The sequence below is a fragment of the Triturus cristatus genome, chromosome 3_1, assembly GCF_964204655.1.
Source record: "Triturus cristatus chromosome 3_1, aTriCri1.1, whole genome shotgun sequence".
Lineage (NCBI taxonomy): Eukaryota > Metazoa > Chordata > Amphibia > Caudata > Salamandridae > Triturus > Triturus cristatus.
In genome coordinates this window covers 253,022,476-253,045,641 of record NC_140583.1, presented here as the reverse complement: position 1 = coordinate 253,045,641, position 23,166 = coordinate 253,022,476, and the positions used below count along the sequence as shown (strand labels likewise).

Here is a 23,166-nt window from a genome sequence, read left to right as displayed (position 1 = left end):
TCTGACTGATTATATTTGTATATGAACTTTGGACAACTTCCTTACTCACAATGGCAGTGCGACACAGACATACATTTTGTATACTTGTTCTTGCCATTCCATTTACCTGGTGCCACGTTGCGGACATCACTCACAGGCAGCCCATGGAGTATGTGGGGGTGAATTGTTGTGAGGATATCCTCCTCTAGTAGGGTGAGACGGAGGCGGGGTCCAGAGTGTGAAGCAGGGAGAATTCTGTTCAACTCGATCCTGGAGTACTTCTCCTTCGCACTCAGCTTTTCATCCTGTTACTTCCTCTTTATTTCACGGACTGTGCGTACATCCTCCCCCAATGCTGTGACAGTAGTGGCTAACTGCTGCCAGAGAGCTGCCTTCTGTGTGCCACTGGTGTAGTAAGGTGGGAGACCATAGAGGCGTTTGTGGTGCCTCACAATGAACTCCACAATCATGGTGGTCTCCTCAGTTGCGAAGTTCTTCTTCCTCCTCAGTTTGTACATTTTGCACGGGCGATGAACAGCAAAGCAAACAGGAACTCTCTGTGGCCAAACCTGGTCCTTGAATGTGTACTGCTTTTATGTGGTGCTGGTTTTGCAGTTGGTCTTTACTGACTTCAGCTAGAGCATGGTGGGGGATGGTAGGCACTTGAAATGCTCAAAAGACCAAAATGCGTTTTTTCAGGGCCGGAGGCGAGAGATTCCGCCATTGGGCCGGAATCTCCGCCACCGAACCGTAAATTCCGGCCCGAGTGCGGACATAAGTTAGGAGGAGTAAGTTAATTATGTGAATACCAAAATTAGTAAGTGCCTTCTGTGGATTCCAAAATGGTAGTAAATTTAGGATTTTGTTGTAAGTTAGTTCTGTGAATCGGTCCCCAAGACCGCCTTCACAAACAAGGAGAAGGTCACGCAATTATTTGCAGGGACACCATCAAATATGCCACGGCACCAACACCCCCTTCATGGAACACATGCCCTTCTGCCCACAAACAACAGCTTTGTCTTAAAAGGAATCCTAGCATCCGGACCACCTGGACCATAAGCCAACTTCAGAAACCTCATCATGGACTTCATCACGCCCTTCGCCATCAACTCCAAGGACTTCATACTACTTGGCGACCTCAATTCCCACCTTGAGAACCCCACAGATTTCCACTCCTCAGACCTCCTCGAGAGCCTTAACAACATCGGACTCTCCTAGCTCATCACAGACCCATGACACAATGCACACTCTAGATCCAATCTTATCCACCGGCAACAAAATCAAGTACAACTCCGCCTCACCGCTCATATGGACCGACCACTCCATCATACACTTTCAATTCTCCATACCACAAGCCAAAGCACCTACTGGCATTAACCCGCTTAGCTGGAACTGCAACAAAATAACAGAGGCGAACTGGCGCAATGCCCTCGAAACAGACACAACACCACTGACAACCTAGACAAGGACATCATCAACATCAACCAACGGATCAAGAATTGTGCAGACTCACTCACACCCATCAAAATTAACAGACGAAGAAGAACCAACCAACAGGCTAGCTAGTATACAGACAACTGTTGAACTTGGCCCTTTTTGGATAAAGTTCCCTAAACATTTTACTTTCCCCCTAGACCTTTTTTTCTGACATTGTGTTGCCAACTTAGATGCTTTGGGCACTTTGCCACTGCTGATCATTGTCAAAGTGCAAGTGCTCTCTGTATAAAGTGTAATGGTAATTGGTTGTCCATGATTGGTATGTTTGCCTTACTAGTAAAGTGCACTATGTGTGCCAGGGCTGGTAATGCAAATGCTACTAGTGGGCCTGCAGCACTAATTATGCCACCCACACAAGTAGCCCTAAAGAGAGAACTCAGGCCTGCCACTGCAGTGCCTGCACGCAGTTTGTTAAACTGCCATGTTGTCCTGACAAGTGCACACACTTGTCAGGCCTCACCCTTCCCTTTTTATGCACATCAGACACCCCTGTGGTAGGTCCAAGGTACCCCCCAGGGCTGGGTGCAGTGTATGTAAAAGGTAGGACATGTACTGAGGTGTGTATCATGTCCTAACAGTGAAATACTCTCTATTTGGTTTTTCACTGTTGAAAGGCCATCTTGCCCATAGGACAGAATGGGGAGGCTGTACAATCTGTTTCCAGCCTATCTTGCCAAAGGCTTAAGATGGATAGGTGACGTTTAGCGTGCCTGAACTCACAATTCAATAACACATCTTTTTGTGAAGGTGGTTTTTCCATTGTGTGTTTAGAAACCACTCTTTCAGAAGTGGCTGTTTTCTTTTTGTTCTAACATTTCTGTGTAACTCTGCCTGGTTGTGGATTGACTGTCTGAATTTGAAAGTGATAGGATCAGGAGAATGTCTTGACCCAGGGGAGGAGGTGAGAAAGCAACAGGCTGACCGGCATCTGGAGTGTAGGGGGGAGGAGTAGCCCCTGGAGGTGAAGAGGCCTGGGTTGCTGCCATAAAACAATGGCTACGTCTCCTGTTGAGTGATTAAGGATCCAGACCCCCACTATCAAAGGAAGAAGGTGTCACTGGCAGGGAGACACCCAGAACTGGTTTGGACAGGGGTCAGTAACCCCCTGAACACAAAGACTTCAAAGACATTTAGGGGTATAACTATGAGAGCTGAAACCCCTGAACGGTGGACTGTTCAAGACTGTAAAGGATTGAAACTACTTTGTGGTCAAGAGGAACCTCTGCCAAGGAAGAAACAGCTGAAGAGACTGAAGGAAAGGACTGACCCTTGCTGTGTGTTCTGGGGCTGGCCTGCAGTTTGCTGATTTAACCAAGGAGAGGCTAAAGGGACTTTGCTGTGTGCTGTGTCCACCTGCTGGAAAGGGCTTTGCTGTGTGCCTGAAGTAACTTATCCCGAAGGGCCCGAGGAGAGATGGCTCCCTGTTGTGGAAACTCAGGAACATAAAAGTTTCCAGGTTTATCTCCGCGACGCTGTGTGCGTGTGCTTTTTGCAGCCTGAGACCCTCGTAAGAATTGCCCTGTAATCGTGGGCACCTGGAGTCCAAGCGAGTCTCAGCGACGCTGTGTGTGTGTGCTTTTTGCAGCCTGAGACCCTCGTAAAAATTGCCCTGTGATCGTGCACACCCGGAATCCAAGTGAGTCTCAGCGACGCTGTGTGCATGTGCTTTGTGCAGCCTGAGACCTTTGTAAGGATTGCCCTGTGATCGTGCACACCCGGAGTCCAAGTGAATCTCAGCGACACTGGGTGTGTGTGTGCTTCGTGCCGCCTGAGACCTTCGTGAGGATTGCCCTGTGATTGTGTGCACCCGGAACTCAAGTGAGTCTCAGCGACGCTGTGTGAGTGTGCTTTGTGCAGCCTGAGACCTTCGTGAGGCTTGCCCTGTGATCGTGTGCACCAGGAACGCAAGTGAGTCTCAGTGACGCTGTGTGCGTGTGCCCTGTTGTAGCCTGAGATCGTCGTTATTGCCATCGGCCCGGACCGGCATCCCCGGAAGAGCTGTGCCGCCGGCACGAGCCCGCCATTGCCAGAGGATGAAACAGCTGAAGAGACTGAAGGAAAGGACTGACCCTTGCTGTGTGTTCTGGGGCTGGCCTGCAGTTTGCTGATTTAACCAAGGAGAGGTTAAAGGGACATTGCTGTGTCCCCCTGTTTGAAAGGACTTTGCTGTGTGCTTTGTCCTGAAGTAACTCATCCCCAAGGGCCCGAGGAGAGTTTGTGGAAACTCAGGAACAAAAAAGTTTCCAGGTGTGTCTCAGCAACGCTGTGTGCGTGTGCTTTTTGCAGCCTGAGACCCTCATAGGAATTGCCCTGTGATCGTGGGCACCTGGAGTCCAAGCGAGTCTCAGCGACGCTGTGTGCATGTGCTTTTTGTAGCCTGAGACAAAGAATTGCCCTGTGATCGTGCACACCCGGAATCCAAGTGAGTCTCAGCGACACTGTGTGCGTGTGCTTTGTGCAGCCTGAGACCTTCGTGAGGATTGCCCTGTGATCGTGCACACCCGGAGTCCAAGTGAGTCTCAGCGACGTGGGTGCGTGTGCTTTGTGCAGCCTGAGACCTTCGTGAGGATTGCCCTGTGATCGTGCACACCCGGAGTCCAAGTGAGTCTCAGCGACGTGGGTGCGTGTGCTTTGTGCAGCCGGAGACCTTCGTTTGGATTGCCCTGTGATCGTGGACACACGAAGCTCAAGTGAGTCGCAGCGATGCTGTGTGCGTGTGCCCTGTTGCAGCCTGAGATCTTCGTTATCGCCATCAGCATCCCCAGAGGAGCTGAGCCGCCGGCCCGTGCCCGCCATTGCCAGAGCGGGACCACGAACCAACCCCGTCGGGGAAGGGCCCGAGTTCCCCTGCCTGGAATCAACAAAGTCGCATCGGAGGCCCAAGTCACGAGAAGAGGAGAGGAGAGCGAGGTCGCACCACCCAGGTAACGTGTCGTCACCGCCTGGGGCGGAGTGCGGGCTCGGAGAGAGACGCTCTCGGCCTCTCCCATTCTTGCAGCGCGAGCCTCTGCTCAAGCTCGTATCGCGGCCCGTTACTTGCCGAGGAGTCGCAGTACCGGGGCCGGAGTGTGGAGCTGCATTTTGGTTCACACCATACCTGTGTTGGGGGCATATGTTGGCGGAAGCTGACCGCGAGTCAGTACAAGTGGCATAGAGACTGTCTAAAGCACCATGATCGGTGCCAGAGTGCATTACGCATTGCATTACAAACTGCCTGATTGTTGCATTACGCATTGCAGTAGTTTTGCATTACGAACTGCCTGATTGTTGCATTACGCATTGCAGCAGTTTTGCATTACGAACTGCCTGATTGTTGCATTACGCATTGCATTATTTCTGCATTACGAACTGCCTGATTGTTGCATTATGCATTGCATTATTGTTGCATAACGAACTATCTGATTGTTGCATTACGCATTGCATTATTTTGGCATAACGAACTGCATTATTTTGACATAACAAAGTGCCTGATTCTTGCATTACGAACTGCATAGCATTGCATCAGGACTGCAGGAGATCATAGAGAATTGCTCAATAATACTGCAAGAACTTACAAGGGCTCTAATAATTTCACCTTGCCTAATAACCAGCAAGGTGAAATATTACAAATACGCATATGTTGGATTTTTATCGTGTGGTCTCATCCTATATCTTTTTATATAAACATATCGTTGTTTTTGTTATGAAACTCATGTGGAGTCCATTTGTGTTGTCATCATTGGATTGCTGAGAGCGTGGTTGCAAATACTTTACACACTTGCCGTGAAGATAAGCTTGGCTGCTCGTGCCAAGCTACCGAGGGGGTGAGCAGGGGCTATCTGAGAAGTTGTCCTTCCTTTCCCTGACGTAGAAGCAAGGGTCTCTCTTTAGACTAAGGCACCTACCTCAGCCAACTAGAGACCCCCAGTTCTAACAACAACCTTTAGGAATCCATACACCACTCCAAACTGCTAGAAAGAAAATGGAGATTCTACCACAATGCCGACATCAGAACCACCTACAAAGCTGCACTCCGACACTACCCTCAATCTCCTGAGAAACACAAAGAGAAGAGCCCTAACTGAACATATAGAAGCGAACTCCAACAGCTGCAGAGATCTTCTCCATCGTCAAGGAGTTTACAACCACAGAGGTCGCAGCCAACACCATCACAGCAACTCTGCAGCAACCTATCCAACCTCTTTCACAGCAGAATCAAACAAAATGTATAGCAAGTACCGCCAATAAGCCAACCTGAAGGATCTCATCACCATCCTGTCCACCGCCAACCAAGACACACACCTAACTGGCTGGAAAACACTCATCGAAGAAGACACCATAGCAATCATGAAAACTGTGCACTCAGGGGCCGCAACTGACTATTGCCTTCATCAAATCTACAACATGGGAGAACCACAGATCAGCAAAATCCTCATCCACATCATCAACTCCTCCAGCAAATCACCCATCTTCCCAGAAGATTGGAAACATGCAGCAGTTAACGTCCTTCTCAAATAACCATCATGCAACCCAAGCGAGCTGAGCAACTTCCAACCCATCTCCCTGGTCCCGTACTCAGCCAAAGTGATAGACAAGGCAAAAAACAAACAACTCTCCAACTACTTCGAAGTCCACAATCTACTCGACTGCATCCAATCTGGTTTTCGGAACAACCACAGAACAGAAACAGCATTCATCTCAGCCATGGACGAAATCTACACAATACTCGACTGTGGAGAAACCGCTGCCCTCAGCCTACTCAAACTCTTCACTGCTTTGTATACAGTATCACACTACACCCTCATTAAAAGACTGCACAACAAAGGCATTCAAGGACCAGCCCTCAACTGAATATGCTGCTTCCTCACAGGAAGAATACAGTCAGGCTACCACCCTACATGTCAGAGCCCAAGAACCTGATCTACAGAGTCCACAAGGGTTCGGCGTTTAGTCCGACCCAGTTTTACATTAACATGACTCTGCTTGCCAAAATCACCGGAACACACTGTATCTCTATTATTTCCTACGTCGATGACATCCAACTCATCCTATCGCTGTCCAACAAGTCCACCACCACCAGAACCAACTTCTCTGACTGTATGATCAACATAGCAAATTAGATCAAAGCTGATTGCATGAAACTCTATGGGAACAAGAACTGCACCTGGGTGGCCAACAGAGCTTTTGCCAACGCCAATGAACCACGCAAGAAACCTGGGAATCATCCTCGTCGATTAACTCAACATGACCGTACAGGTCTATGCAATCAGCTCCTCCTGCATCCACATACTCGGCAAGCTTTGCAAGATCCCGGAAATACCAGACGTACCGTCACACAAGCCCTCATCGCAAGCAGACTAGATGACAGCAATGTCGAAATCTCCAACCACCTCCTCCAGTGACTCCAGACCATCCAGAACGCCGCGGCAAGACTCAGCCTAGATTACCCATTACACACCCACATCATATGACATCTCAGATAGCTCCACTTGCATCCCCATACATATACATGTTTTCACAGTGTGTGACGTTTAATCCCAGCAAGTACCTGCATATGCTCCCATGAGGCCTGGATAATCTCCATTTCCACGTATGTCCCCACCTAAACCAGTAGGTACCTGATGGCTTACATTTATGTATTTACTCTCCTCTTAGTGTGTGGCTATGTGATGCACTGTGTGAATATACTTGGATAATGAGAAGATTGCATGATATTTTGCACACTCGCTGTTACATGAACTTCTAATCAAACCAGGTCACTTATCCTGGCTTATAGATAATGGTATCTCTAAGGTTAGAGATCTCACCATTTTAGAGTGTGTAGTTCAGTGCACAGGTTTTATTGTTTAAACTATCTATATTCTAATAGAGACATCATTTCGTTTATGTGTTCCTTCTCCTTTTTTAGGATTCCTGAAGTGGATAATCTCTAATTTTCAAACAACTCACCTTGCATAAAAGGTTGGGTAACTATCTCTTGATCTTGCATGGAATGTGTTCAGATGCACAAGTCCTGCTCAGTATAAGTTAGGACTGCTAGGGTCTTAGAGGTCCTGATTAAATCTGCGCCTCTAATGAAGCAGATGAAACATGTTGACCTAGAATAGACATACTGGCTCAGTAAATGCCTCTTTGTGTCATGTTATGTTTTTAAACATGTTATATGGCCCCTATTATTAAAGAATAGGATTAGGGTTCCCTAAAAATATTTGCAACCTCTATTGTCCTAAGATCCCACTAAGTATATGGAGAACATCAAAGTGCTCCCTCCCATGCGAGGTTGAGGACCTCATGATGAGGCATGCCACATGATTAACATGTGGGTGAGGGTTCTATTAGAACACATGTAGTGTGTCTGGTGAGCACTAAGGAGCAGGGCATAGTGAGTACTTGTTTCGGGAGACACCCTCCACTCCTGGTTTATATGTAGAGAAATTAGTCAATGCCACCAGAGCATAATCTTAAAGGACAGTAAATGTAAAAAATTACATGGCCCAACGTACCCGGGATTTTGCCAAAGTTGTGGTGCAGGTAACAATAAGCCCTTTAAGTCTTGTAGACTCTGCAGACACATAATGTGGATACCCTTGAGTGGATGTCTGTTTTTCATGTTATGCTGCTAGTTGACAGACATATTCTCCCAGTGCCGGTAACTTGGCTCTGCTACGGATTGTCAACCTTTTTTTGAACGTTCCACTGCGTTATTTACTTTGCTTGACACCTTTTACACACCAGTGATATCTTGCACTTGTATCTACGAAGTTCATGCTTTAGTAAGTTTTACTTACCATCTGCACTTTATTTAGTTTGGGGTAATATAATTTTCAGGGTTTTAAGCCATTCTTGGATGGTGACGGAGTCTGGCTTTCACTACTGCCTGACTCAAATCCTTGATCAAGTTTCCCCGAATACTCTTACTGATTGTACCGCACGACAGACGCCAATTTGGTAGGTGGTCTGGTCGGCTTCCTCAATGCAACAAGGTGAATATTTAAATTGACCTCATGCACCTGCAGACTCTTTGACTAGATTTCTGCTATTTATGTGAAAGCTGCTAATTAATGCTGTTCACTGCCAGTGTTCGTAACTTGGATCTGCTACGGAACGTGTCACTGTCTATTTACTTTACTTGCCACCTTTTATACATCAGTATTACCGTGTGCTTTTATTTAAGAGGTTCGTGCTTTAATACAATGTACTTACTATTGCACTTCATTTTGTTTTGACAATTTACAATATTCTGAATGTTTTGTTTCTAAGCCATGCTGGAGTCTGGCTTTGACTATCACCTGTGTCGTGTTCTGTTGAATTCTGTACCTGGATGTTCTGCACGACAGACGTCATCCTGGTAGTCTAGTCGCTCTAGTCGGGGCAACAAGGGGAGCATTTCAATCACCCTCATGCACGCAAGCTAATATTGGAATCTACATAAACTAAAGATATGATTTGAGAATTTTTTGAAGGTCCAATAAACTGAAGCAATTTTGGAATAAAGCTACGGTTTACTGACTCATTTAAGTTTATGGATTAATTTCCAACTGTGAGTGCAAAATGGGAGACACGCTCCTGATCTAGGAACGTGCATTCACCTACACAACCTGGATTTCCAGCTCTCGAGTCAGCAGCTCTGACCACTGCGCCACATCCTCTCCACTCCTGTGTTATCTGTCAGGGAGCTATTTCCTTCTCTGAGAACTGAGAGCCCCCACCCAAACTAGGCTGTTGTCATTTCCAAAATTGGGATACTTATCAAATGGCATATTTAGCTGCTCACGGTTCACACTATTTTGAAACAGACCGATCCAAAAACCTGTATGGATTGACGTGGAATCGGAATTTGCCTAGTATCATGACGGTAAGTTCCAATTCTATTAAGGACACGGAGGCGAGGATTATGCTATCTCTCTTCGCTTTATTACTTATAACAAACAGACAGCAGCCAGAGAGATTCGTAAATATCAGTGTAAAAAAACCATAAAAAACTACAACTCCCCACAACCAGGGATATAGACACTAAATTAGTCCATCAACTATTTCCACGACATTATCCAAAGTCCTCTGTCAGCTCTCTCTCCTCCTCTTTCTTCGCGCAAGTCACGCCATTTTCCTATTGGTCTTGCTTGGATCCATCATTCCCTGAAAGAAACCAAGCAGGGAGGTGAGAACTGCGTGAACCATACTGAGCATATTATGCAATGGCCACTAATACAAAATAACATCAGGCAAAGCAAGCATGTGTCGCCAAACAGTGTCAAAGAAAACAACTACTTACTCCCATACGGGGGGGTTCGAACCAAGGGTCCCCCGGGCGGGATAATCCTCGCCTCCGTGTCCTTAATAGAATTGGAACTTACCATCATGATACTAGGCAAATTCCGATTCTATGTCAGGACCGGAGGCTTCGGATTATGCTAGTTCAAAGCTTACTTACCACTAACTGTGCCACATTAAGAACCGGTTTAAAATAAAACCTCTTGAAGGTGGAGTCGGACGACCAGTCCGCTGCCCGCAATAAATCTTCCAAATGCGCACCCAGCGCAAAAGCCTTTGAGGCCATAGCACCTCTGGCAGGATGGGCACCTAACATTTTTGTGTCAATGCCAGCCTCTTGCATAACCCATCGCACCCACTTAGCAATGGTGGGGGAAGAGACTGCTTTGTGTGGCTTCTTGAGAGCTATCAAGAGTTGCCGTTCGCCCGGCGGAGTTCCTGCGTTAAATCCTCATATGTTTTTAGGCAGTCTACCACACATAGTTTGGGCGAGTCCCGGAAGGCCGGGTACGTTATTGTTCGTGAATGCGACTTAGTCCTGCGTCCAATCGTAAAAACAACCCCCTCCGGGGAAAAAACACACGCCGAGACGTCTAGTGCGCGAACATCGGAAACTCTCCTGCAGGAAATCAAGCATAGAAGCATAGCAAGCTTGGAAGACAATTCTTTCAGAGAAAGATATCGATTAGGTTGCCAGGAAAAGAAACAGATTGAAGACCCTGTTGACGTCCCAAAGGACGGAGTAACGAGGTTCCGGGGGTAACGATAACCGTACGCTCCGTAGAAGTCTGCAGACCATCGGGTGTTCCCCAATAGGCGCTCCGTCTAGAAGTTCATGACCGGTGGAGATCGCCGATCTGATAGCATTAATGGAGCGATATGCCAAACCGTCCGATGCCAAATCGGCGAAAAAGTTTAAGAGGGGAACTATTCCTGCGACCACGGGATCCAGATCCCATCGAAAACACCAACGAACCCAACGTGACCACGCAGATCTATAACGTTTAGTGGTGCTTTCTGCCCACGCCTTTGACAGGAGGGCCTCAGCCTGTCCCGAAAGTCCCGGCAGCGACCATCGTCGTCTGAAAGACGCCACGCCATGAGCCGGAGTGTCTCCTGTGCGATCAGGTGATGAAGATCCCCTTCCGGGTTCCGAAGAAGATGAGGATACAGGGGGAGTAGGATTGGAGAATCCCAGGAAAGTTCCAGAAGAACTGGAAACCACACTTGAGACCTCCATAAGGGGGTTATCAAAGTCACCTGTGCGCATTGTCGTCGGATCTGGGCCGTCGTCCTTATTATCATCGAAAACGGAGGAAACGCATATCTATTTTCCGCTTTCCAGTCTTGGAGGAAGGCATCCGTGGCCAGAGCCATCGGATCCGGCCTCCAACTGAAGAATCTGGGCACTTGATTGTCCAGGCGGGACGCAAAAAGATCCGCTGAAAAAGGTCCCCAGAGGTTGTTCAACCATTTGAAGATCGGAATATCAGCTTCCATAGGCTGGATTCGTGTAGATGACGGGAATGCCAGTCCGCTACCTGATTGTGCTGGCCCGGGAGATACTCCCCCGTCACCGATATATGATGATCCAGGCAGTACCCCCAAAAGTCCTTCGCTAGGTTGGCCAGCGCCCGAGAACGGGGCCCTCCCAACCGATTGACGTAACGGACCGCGGAGACGTTGTCCATCTTCAGAAGGACAAAAGACTGCACCCTGTCATTGGTCCAACATCGCACTGCGAAAGAACCAGCTAGCAGTTCCAAGCAATTGATGTGAAAATCTCGCTCGTCTGCTGACCAAACCCCTCCGGTGGAAAAATCCCCGCATCGAGCACCCCAACCCAGTTTGCTGGCGTCGGACTCGATGACCAAATCTGGAACGGATCCAAAAATCGCCCGACCGTTCCAAGCCTCCATATGAGTGAGCCACCAAAGAACTTCCTCTTTGGCTTCCGCCGAAAGTGGCACCACATAATCGTACGACTGACCTCGCCTGAGGTGGTAGGCCTTCAGACGCTGCAATGCTCGATAGTGCAAAGGACCCGGAAAAATCGCCTGGATCAAGGACGACAGGAGGCCTACAATTCTGGCAAGTTGACGTAGAGAAATGGTGGACTTGGACACCGTCTGGCGCAGTTCGTGCTGAATTTTCGCCATCTTCCGAGATGGAAGACTCAGCGTCGCTTAAACGGAGTCCACCACAAAACCCAAGAAGGTGACTGACTGTGAAGGTTGAAGAATTGATTTCGCCGTGTTGATAACGAAGCCTAGGCTCTGTAAAAGAGAAACGGTTTGTTGGAGTTGTATCAACAAGAGTTGGGGGGACTGAGCCATCAGAAGAAGGTCGTCCAGATAGACAATCATGCTTATACCCAGCGCTCGGAGAAACTCTACCGTGGGATGAAGCACTTTGGTGAAACACCACGGTGCCGAGGAAAGCCCGAATGGAAGGGCCGTGAATTCGTATACCAGTCCTCCCCAACAAAACTGAAGGAATCGTCGTGGGGCGGATGCACGCGAAATCACGAGGTAGGCGTCTTTTAAATCCAGACGCGCCATCCAATCGAAAGGGCGCAGGAGATCTCGCAAGAGATGGATTCCCTCCATTTTGAAATGGCGATACACTAACCACGCGTTGAATTCTTTGAGATTGATTACCAGACGACGACCTCCGTCGGCTTTGTCCACAAGGAAAATATTGCTGAGGAAACCGTGAGGATGCAAAGTTGTGCGACAAATGGCGCCTTTGCGAAGCAATTTGGCAACCTCTTCGTCGATCAACCGTGCGTCCTGAAGGCTGAATTGTAGTGGACATGGCCGCGTTTCCTGGCGAGGGTTGTCCAGAAATTCCACATGAAAACCCCGAATCGTTTGAAGGACCCATGCATCGGACGTTAGCGCCGCCCAAGCCTCTCTGAAGCACGCCAGTCGCCCCCCTATAGTTATCTGACCTGCGGGAAGGACACTCACCGTTTGAACTTCCGCATCCGGAATTGGACATGTATCCTCCACGGCCTCTGAAACGCTGTCCTCGCGTTGGATAAAAGTTGGTGTAGTTTGCGGTGGAATTATATTGGCCACGGCCAGAGCCTTGTCCCATCGGAGGGTTTTGCTGGAAACCACGGCCGGACGAGCGGTCCCTGCCTCGACCGGCTCCGCGGAAAACCCGCTGGGTAAACACTCTCTTAATACCGGACTGGGCCTTGTCCAAGGAGGTAAAAGTAGAGACAAACTTCCCCAGTTCCTTAACAAAGGGCTCACCAAAAAGGCCTCCCTGAGCAACAGCTCCGGCCTCAGAAGAAACTAAATCCCCAAGTTTGGGATCCAATTTGATCAACAAGGAGTGGCGACGCTCCGTTGAAAGGGCACAATTTGCGTTTCCCATAAAAATGATGGCTCGTTGGGCCCAATTAGATAAGACCTCAGGAGAAATTGTTGAACCTGTCACTTTAGCTTCTTCCGCCATATCCAAGATTTTGGCCATTGGACCGACGGCGTCAAGGAGTTTGTCTTGGCAGAACCGCCAAGACCTATCAATGCCTTTACGGGGATCTTTTACAAATTTCGCTAAGAAAGTGGCGATTTTCGAGTCCAGTTCCGGCGTAAGCGCTATTTTGGCCGGCAAGGAGGGACGCGGGCATTCCGCTCTCAAACAACTCCGTGCCTCCTTTTCCAGAGGCCTACGCAGAAGGTTGGCAAGGAACCTACCCCCTGGGACCCAAGCTGAAGACCGGGGGTGCATTATATCATCCGGGTTCAACATATCAGCATCCTCCTCCGGCGCCGCCGAAGAGGTCGCCGGGCGGCAAGGACGGGAAGAACCTGCCTCGTCGTCAGTATCCCCTTGGGTATCATTATCTGTCGCCGGGGATGGAGGGTCTGGAATATCCTGAGCCTGATCACTCGCTGGGATAAGAGGAGCACCTGGGGCCGTCTTTGCCAAAAACGCCGTCTTAAGGCGCGCAAAGGCGTCCGCATCCACACTGTCCGGACGCTGCTTTTTAGGGGGGTTGGGGGGAGGGGCCCCTTCAGTAAGTTCCCCGGGGGCAGGCGCCGCACTGCCACGTGCCGCCGCCAATCGGTTGCATTCCTGCACTATTCTATCCGAGAGACGTTGTTCCATCGGGCCCACTACTTCATTAACTACTCGATAGATTGAGTCATCAACTGCTACGAAGAAATCATCGCTAAAAGGTAAGTATTCCTGAACTTCCTCTTCATAGTATTCAGACTGACTGGCTATTCTTCGACAAAGGTAAGTACTTCTAACAAGGAGGACAAACAGACAACCAGCAGGTCATAAATATTATGAGCAGACCAAAGGCCGCAAATCTAGGGTAGCCCAGAGGGTTACAATAGGGCTGCACCAGACCCCCAACGCGCATAAACCCTCAGGAGAAACCGGACAGGGCGGCTGCCTCCCAAACGCGTTGATTTACAATTATATTAAGCCAACTAAATTGGATTGATATGCCCAAAAGTATTGGTACACCGCCCGCGAGATGCATGGTGTTTGAAGGGTGCTTACAACGCTGTGTATACAAGCGCGTTCAACGCGATTTGAACCGCAATACAGACCCCCAAAGGGGCGTTTTAATTTCACTGGGGAAAGGTACAATCCGCAATGTGGACGTTAGAGGTGAGGCAGCAGGGGAAGGCTCTCCGTCCGTTCGTCTCGCGCTCCTCTTCTGAGGAGACGCGACGCGAGAGCAACAAGGCGGTCGATCGCCCCTAGCGGCATACAAGGAAGCCGCACCAGCAGGGGAGCCGGCCGCGTAAGGAGCGAGAACGTTCCCACGGCCGGCAGGGACTCTGCAACAAAAGATGAAATACAGATGAGCAATGAAAATACAATACAATATTATTCCAAGGCAACATTATCCATCAAATGAGAATGACAACAACTCAGGAGTTATAAATAGGCAAGAGCACTTAACTGGCTGCGCAGCAGCGAAGAAAGAGGGGGAGAGAGAGCTGACAGAAGACTTTGGATAATGTTGTGGAAATAGTTGATGGACTAATTTACTATCTCCCTGGTTGTAGGGAGTTGTAGTTTTTTATGGTTTTTTTACACTGATATTTACGAATCTCTCTGGCTGCTGTCTGTTTGTTATAAGTAATAAAGCGAAGAGAGACAGCATAATCCGAAGCCTCCGGTCCTGACATAGAATCATCAATCACCCATCCATTTACTCTAATAGCCAATCTGACTATAACTCACCATCCATAATGAATATGCTACTTACCAGTATGCATCTGTTCTTGGCATGTAGGGCTGCTGACATTCATATCTGTGCATAGATCGCCGCCTAGTGTTGGGTCCGGATGTTTGCACGTTGTTGTCCTGGAAGAGTCTTCGAAGTATCCTGGGATAGGTGACTCCTCCCCTGGACTACAGTGCGCATGGGCATCCTCTCCATCCTCAGATTGTTTTTCGCCATTGTGGCAGTGATGGAGTAGATATAGAAAGTGATGACCATGCTTACAGTAATTCTGAGAGCTGCAGCTGCTACAGGCGCCGGGGAGAAGGGAGGGCGATATGAATGTCAGCAGCCCTACATGCCAAGAACAGATGCATACTGGTAAGTAGCATATTCAGTTCGAGGCATGTGGGCTGCTGAATTCATATCTGTGCATAGAATATATAGCAGTGCCCTCTTATTAGCGGCGGCTACCAGTGCCAGCTGCAGCGGTCTGAAAAAGAGTTTTGAGAACAGCCTGTCCTACAGTTGCCTGCTGTTTTGATTGCACATCTACACAATAGTGTTTGGTAAATGTATGTGTAGTGGACCAGGTGGCTGCTCTACATATGTCATGCAAAGGAATGTTTCCTAGGAAAGCCATTGAGACCCCTAACTTACGTGTTGAGTGGGCTCGTGGGGGAATCGTTAAAGTGCGTTTAGCCTTTTGATAGCAAATTTGAATACATTTAACGATCCCTCTGGCTATTCCTGCTTTGGAGATAGCGTTACCTTTGTGGTGTGGTGCAAAGGCAACGAACAGTTGTTGTGTTTTCCTAAAGGGTTTGGTCCTGTTGATATAATACATGAGGGCCCTTTTGACATCTAGTGTATGGAGTGCCCTTTCTGCGACAGTTTGTGGGTTTTGGAAGAAAACGGGCAGTTCAATGGTTTGATTCATGTGGAACTGCGATACCACCTTTGGCATGAATTTGGGGTTGGTACGTAGTACGACCCTGTTGGCGTGAACCTGTATAAATGGCTCTTGAACGGTTAGTGCCTGGAGTTCACTAACTCTTCTTAAAGAAGTGATCGCTACTAGGAAAGCTACTTTCCAGGTAAGGAATTGAATCTCGCATGAGTGTAGAGGTTCAAAGGGTGGACCCATCAGGCGTGTGAGGACCAGGTTGAGGTTCCACATTGGGGCTGGTGGGTGGCTAGGTGGAATGACTCGTTTGAGTCCTTCCAAGAATGCTTTGATGGCAGGCACTCTGAATAGAGAGAGGTGCTGCCTGGTTTGTAGATAGGCTGATATCGCGGTCAAATGGACACGTATAGAGGTGTACGCCAGATTGCATCGGTATAGGTGTAATAGGTAACAAATAATGTTTTGGATGGATGCGTCTAGCGGGTTAATGTCATTATTATTGCAATAAATGACGAACCTCTTCCATTTTGCTGCATAGCACGCTCTGGTAGTGGGTCTCCTGGCCTCCTTAATGATGTCCATACAGTCAGGTGGCAGGTTTAGGTAGCCAAACTCTAGGACTTCAGGAGCCAGATTGCCAGGTTCAGCTGTTGCGGATCTGGATGCTGAATCTCTCCATGGTTCTGCGTCAAATGCTCGGGTTTGACCCGCAGCCTTTGATGCGGCACCACGGAAAGTTCGAGAAAGGTGGTGTACCACGGCTGGCGTGCCCACGTTGGAGCAACCAGGACGAGCGTCAGTGAGTGTTGACGCAGTTTGCGTGCCACCAGCGGTATCAGTGGTGCTGGGGGAAAAGCGTACGCAAATCTGCCGGACCAGTTCATCCATATCGCATTGCCCTGCGACTGCGGATGTGGGAACCTGGCGGCAAAGCTTTGGCATTTTGCGTTTTCGCTTGTCGCGAATAGGTCTATCTCTGGATGACCCCACTGCTGGAAGTACGGTTGGAGTACTGATGGGTGTAACTCCCACTCGTGCATCTGGTGGCTGTGTCTGCTGAGCAGATCCGCCATCTGGTTGTCCTTGCCGGGGAGGTGTTCTGCCATGAGGAACATGTTCCTTTGAATGGCCCACTTCCACATGCTCTGAGCCAGATGAGACAACTGTGGAGAGTGTGTTCCTCCCTGCTTCTGTATGTAGTACATGGCAGTCATGTTGTCCGTCCGGATCAACACGACTTTGTTGCACAAGTGTACTTTGAATGCTTTCATAGCGAGGAAGATTGCCATCAGCTCTAGAAGGTTGATGTGCATCTTCTTTTGTTGTTGTGTCCATAGTCCCTGCACTGTGTAATGGAGTACATGAGCTCCCCATCCCTGGAGAGACGCGTCCGCCGTCAGTATTATCTGTGGGACAGGCTCTTGGAACGGTCGGCCCTTGCAAAGGTTTTGTGGATTCCACCAATGCAGAGAGTTGAATGCCCGACCGCTCACCAACACTAGGTCTTTCAACTGTCCTTGAGCCTGATTCCACTGACGTGCTAAGCACTCCTGAAGCGGGCGCATATGTAGTCTCGCGTGGGGGACTATGAAGATGCAGGAGGCCATCATGCCTATCAACTGCATGAACACTCGCGCGGGAAGGGAGTGTTGTGGTTTGAACTTGGAAATCAGCATTTGCATGCTGTTGATTCTCACCAAATTTGGCTGAGCTGTGGCCGCCAGAGTGTCTATAGTCGCACCTAGGTACTGTTGTACGTGTGCGGGCTGTAGATGGGATTTTGGGTAATTCAGTGAGAACCCCAGACTGTGAAGGAGGTGAATGGTGCGGGACATGTGGCTGGCACATTGCTGGGCTGACTTCGCTTGAACGAGCCAGTCGTCCAGGTAAGGGTAGACGTGTATGTGCTGCCTCCGTAGATGTGCCGCCACAGTAGCTAGGCACTTTGTAAACACCCTTGGTGCCGTTGTCACGCCGAAGGGAAGGACTTTGAATTGGTAGTGCTGCCCTTGAACAGTGAACCTGAGGTATTTTTTGTGAGAGGGGTGAATGGGTATGTGGAAATACGCATCCTTGAGGTCCAGTGTGGCCAGAAAGTCTCCCTGCTTGAGCAGCGGGAGGACTTGCTGTAGAGTGAGCATGTGAAAATGCTCGGAAAGAATGTATCTGTTTAGGGGTCTCAGGTCTAATATAGGTCTGAGTGACCCGTCCTTTTTCGGTATTAAAAAGTACAGGGAGTACACCCCCGTACCTTGCTCGTGGACGGGTACGACTTCTATTGCGCCTTTTAGAAGCATTCTTTGCACCTCCTGCTGTAAGAGCGTTAAGTGCTCTGAGGACATAGGACGGTTTCTTGGAGGTATTGTGGGTGGAGTGGAGGTTAGTTATAGACAGTAACCGTATTTGACAATATCTTTGACCCACCTGTCCGTGGTGATGGAGTTCCACGTGGACAGGAACCTTTGTAGCCTTCCCCCGACAGGTGTTATGTGGTCGGGAGGAAGGGAGAGGGCGTCACTGCTTGTTCTTGGGGGAGGACCTGGTGTTGCCGTAGCCGCGTCCTCTGCCCTTTGTACTGGAGCCACGATATCCACCCCGGGTGTTTTTATCGTAGGTGGTTTGTGTATTGCCCTTGTTGTATGTTTGCTGTGACCCCTGTCCTGTACCTGCTCCTCTATTTCCGGGGCGACGAAAGGAGCCGCTCCGAAAGGACTGAGTCTGGAGAGCCCCCATGGACTTTGCAGTGTCCGTGTCCTTTTTTATTTTCTCTAGGGTGGTGTCAACCTCCGGGCCGAATAAATAGTCGGGGTTGACAGGCTGGTTGAGTATGTTGTTTTGCACCTCAGGTTTGAATCCGGAGATTCGTAACCAGGCATGTCGTCGCAGCATGACGCTAGTGTTTATGGCCCTGGCAGCTGTGTCTGCGGCATCCAGCGCACACTTGATGGATGCGTTTGTGAGGAGCTGTCCCTCCCTGATGAGCATCTCTGCACCTTCTCTGAATTGGTCAGGGAGATGTTGGAGTAGTTGTTCTAATGTGTCGTAGTGCGCTCTATCGTAGCGAGCGAGGAGCGCTTGAGTATTGGCAATGCGCCATATGTTGGCTGCCTGGGCGGCAACCAGTTTGCCAGAGGTCTCTAACACCTTGGACTCTTTGTCCGGGGGAGGAGCGTCACCTGTTGTTTGTGAGTGTGCCCTCTTGCGAGCATTCGCAACGACAATGGAATCCAGAGGTAATTGGCCTCTGATGTAAGTAGGGTCCCCAGGCGCTGATCTGTATTTCTTGTCGATCCTGGGGTTTATCACTCTTGCCCTGGTGGGTTCCTTGAAGATGTCCTTTGCTGGTTTGAGGACCCCTTTTAACATGGGCAGAGTCTTTATATTCCTTTCTGAGGATGCAAAAGTATCCATAAGAAAGTCGTCCTCGACGGTGTCCGAGTGAAGTTGCACCCCATGATTGGCCGCAGCACGTTCAATTAGAGCGTTGAACGCTGCAGTGTCCTCTGTGGGAGATGTTTTTGCTCCATATTGTTGTGGGTCTTGTGCATCTATAGGTGCACCTGGGTCCACAGGGTCATCCCAAGTTTGATCAGGGTCCTGTTGGCCGTCAGGGTCCATGTCTCCAGGGTAGGGGACTTGGTCACCCATGTAGTCCTCCAACGCATCCGTGTCGGAGTGTGTGGGAGAGAAGGATTGTGGATCCTGGTAGGGTGAGTGGAAAGGTTCGTAAAGAACTGGTTCTGAAGCCACAGGCAGTTTTCTTTTAAGTGGAATCCTGAAGGAGTCCAAAGCCGGCTCCGAAGTTATTTTCCGTTTGTGGATAATCATCCTGCCGGTGTCGGCGTCGATGAGATGCGATGGAGACGTCTCCGTAGAGCGTTCGGCAGGCGTGACCGTGGTGTGGGTGACCCGTGTCCTGATTTGGAACAGTTTCGGGGCCGTGGATGGTGGCAGGCCAAAAGTAATGTTGGCTGGTGCCGAAGAGGCTGCTGGAGCTTTAAGTGGCTCGGAGCCCGACGTGTCCTGGAGGACCATTTTCATTTTGGTGCTTTGTGCAGCAATGGGTCGCGTCTGGAGCGCCCTCGATTCTTTTGCACCGACCGGTTCTGTCGAGGCGGTCGCGGATTTTTTCGGCGCCGGTGGGTCATCGAGTCGAGGGGCGGGAATGGCCGTCGACTTCTTCGATGAGTGTGGCTTTGGTGTTGCCGTGGAAGCGGTGTGAGACGAAGCAGGCTGTTTGACCTTTGGGGTCGGAGTCGATTGCGTCGGTGCCGGGAGCCGAGCAGGTTTGGTGGTACCGAAGGCCTTCTTCCTTATGTCGACTCCGACGTCGGCCGCTTCGAGTTCGGCACCGAAGTCTCGTTTGGTGCGCTCGGTGCCGATGTGTTTTGCCGGCGTCGAAGGTGTGGAGGGCCTCGATCCGACCAGCGCCACTTTCTGTTTCGGTTTCAATTGAACCAATACAGCTTTCGGTTTCGGTTTCGAAGAAGGGAAACCAGCCGTTTTGGGCATTAATGGCTGCCGCTGAATGTCCGAGGCCGGGCCCGAGGGCGGGGCCGAAGAACTGCGGGATAGGTTTTGGGTAAGGCCCGAAGGCGATCCCTCGACCGGAGCCATAGACTGTGGCACTGGGCTTTCTTCAGTCTGAACGGGTAGGCCTTGCTCGTCACCGGAGCTACTCTCTTCGGCCCCTAAGGCCTCATTGTAGTCTCCTACCTCGGTGTCGTCTTCATCTCTGCGAAAGAGTGTTTCGTCGACGTCTTACGATCCGGAGTTATGTTCGGAAGCGGGACTGGAGGGTAGGTTCTCCACTTCTTCGACATCTTCGGTCTCGGCGTTGAAGATGTCGGCCGGGGCCGGTGCCGCTTGCTGCGCCTCGAGTCTCGCCGCTCGTCGATTCCGTAGAGTCTTCTTGGATCGAAATCTGGCACAGGCCATGCAGGTAGATTCGTCGTGATCCGGTGAAAGGCATTTGTTGCACACCGGATGGACATCGACGTGGGGATATTTCGCATTGCATACCGGACACCTCTTAAATGGTGTCCTCGATTCCATCGTTGATGTCGAATCGACGGTCGGGTAAAATGCGAAAGTTGGTTCTGGAAGTTAGTAAACTAACAAAGATACTATCGATACCGATCGAGAACAGTACCGACGCGAACTAAAGGCCCTTTGGCCTGAAAAAAGATTTTCCTAACTTGAGTCAAGATAGCACATCCGAACCCAATGGCGGAAAAAAACAATCTGAGGATGGAGAGGATGCCCATGCGCACTGTAGTCCAGGGGAGGAGTCACCTATCCCAGGATACTTCGAAGACTCTTCCAGGACAACAACGTGCAAACATCCAGACCCAACACTAGGCGGCGATCTATGCACAGATATGAATTCAGCAGCCCACATGCCTCGAACCACCCATTACACGAAAATCTTCAAAGACACTATTTCTGCCATATTAGCTCTGGATACAACCCTGGCGACTAACATATGCAAAGCTTTTTCCATATCGCTATGGCATTTATACACTTTTAGTCCATTTCCCAGGAGCCACCAATAACCTAATGCCATCTACGTATCGATCACTCTTAACTCTTCTATGATTTATTCTCCTTGTCACCTATTTAATCCCCACCCACCATCCCAACATGACTTACGTGTTCCTGTGATTTTTTTCAATACTTATTATAAGCTATGTTTTATATAAATACTGTGCTCCTATGTACTTTACATTCATATATATCTCACTATTTTGAATTGCTCTGTGTTATCTTGTGTTTTCTGCCTTTTATTATAAAATGTCAATTAAATATTTAGAAAAGAAAAAAAAAAGGCATCAGAGGCAGATGAAACCATTAAAACAGCAGGCAGGCAGAGGCAGACACATTTATTTGTAAATAAGCTCAATGAGCGACAAACAAAAGGGCAAACGCTTAGACAGCCATGCCTATAGACAGACACAAACTCACAGGCAGACACATAGGGAACAAAGACACTGAAAGGAACACAATCAGGCGCATATATCCAGGCATCCAAAGGCTGAAATGCAAACTTGTTGGTAGGCAGATGTGGGAGACAAGAGACTCACACTGATCCACGTGTCATTGATACATCTGACAGGTTTGCTGCTGGTTATTTTCTCTCTCTTCCCAGGAGTGTCCCTTGTCTGACTCTTGCATTTTCATGATCCTTCAGTCAACTCATACCCGCTACTAATGGAGCAATTAATAGTTATGTGCTTAATGAGCCACTCTCTGCAGCCTCCATGTCCCCTTACAGCCTCTACTTACACGGTCTATTGTACAGCCGCCAGGTACCCTTGGCCACGCCTCCCCAGAGGCCTCTCTAGAGGCGAGCGCGCTCCTGCTCATGGCTGGTGCTCAGCCCCTCTGCGCCTCTCCTCAAAGCAGCCTCAGCAGGCTCTCGCCTAAGACCAGCCAACACTTCTAAAGGGACGAGCCATTCCTGCGGGCCAGCAGGCTTCCACCCAGGCTCTCGCCGAAGACAAGCCAACACTTCTTAAGGGGCGAGCCTTTCCTGTGGGCCAGCAGGCTTCCACCCAGGCTCTCGCCTGAGACCAGCCAACATTTCTAAAGGGACGAGCCTTTCCTGCGGGCCAGCAGGCTTCCACCCAGGCTCTCGCCGAAGACAAGCCAACACTTCTAAAGGGGCGAGCCTTTCCTGCGGGCCAGCAGGCTTCCACCCAGGCTCTCGCCGAAGACCAACCAACACTTCTAAGAAGCGAGCCTTTCCTGCGGGTCAGCAGGCTTCCACCCAGGCTCTTGCCGAAGACAAGCCAACACTTCTAAAGTGGCGAGCCTTTCCTGCGGGGCAGCACGCTTCCACCCAGCCAGGCTCCTGAGTTTCATTAGTATCTTTCAAACGAGGGATTTATGATAAAGTATCCACCTGGTGCAGTACTCTCGGATCCTAAAGTTCCACCTGACAATCAATGTTCTACTATGCCAAAACAATGAGGAAACGTGACACAAACGCCAATGCCAAAATATAACCCCATAAAATGCATTACCTAGAGTTTACCACAAGCTACAGATCTATAGTAGTCACATTAACAAGATTATCAGTGTAGTGTAAGCATTGTGGATCTTCCATCCAATTTGCAGTTGCTTAAGCGTGCATGAAATCTGTCATGCCTTTTCATTTGTGCGCGACAAGTTGTGTCAGGATTGGTTCACTTGTCTGAAGATTTCGAAGGTGATCACAAAACTATGGCTTTATTTAATTGAAATGTTTTCTAAGTAGCTGAATAGAACAGCTGTAATCAACACCAAATTGCTGAATAAAACAGCTGTAATCAACACCAAATTAGGCGAG

General features: G+C 49.3%; 1 protein-coding gene across 2 annotated transcripts in view; it reads right to left on the bottom strand.

Annotated features, from left to right (window-relative positions):
• Nucleotides 1–23,166, bottom strand: part of PPCDC (phosphopantothenoylcysteine decarboxylase) — a 310,731-nt gene that overhangs the window by 82,252 nt on the left and 205,313 nt on the right. The gene's annotated exons all lie outside the window — the stretch shown is intronic.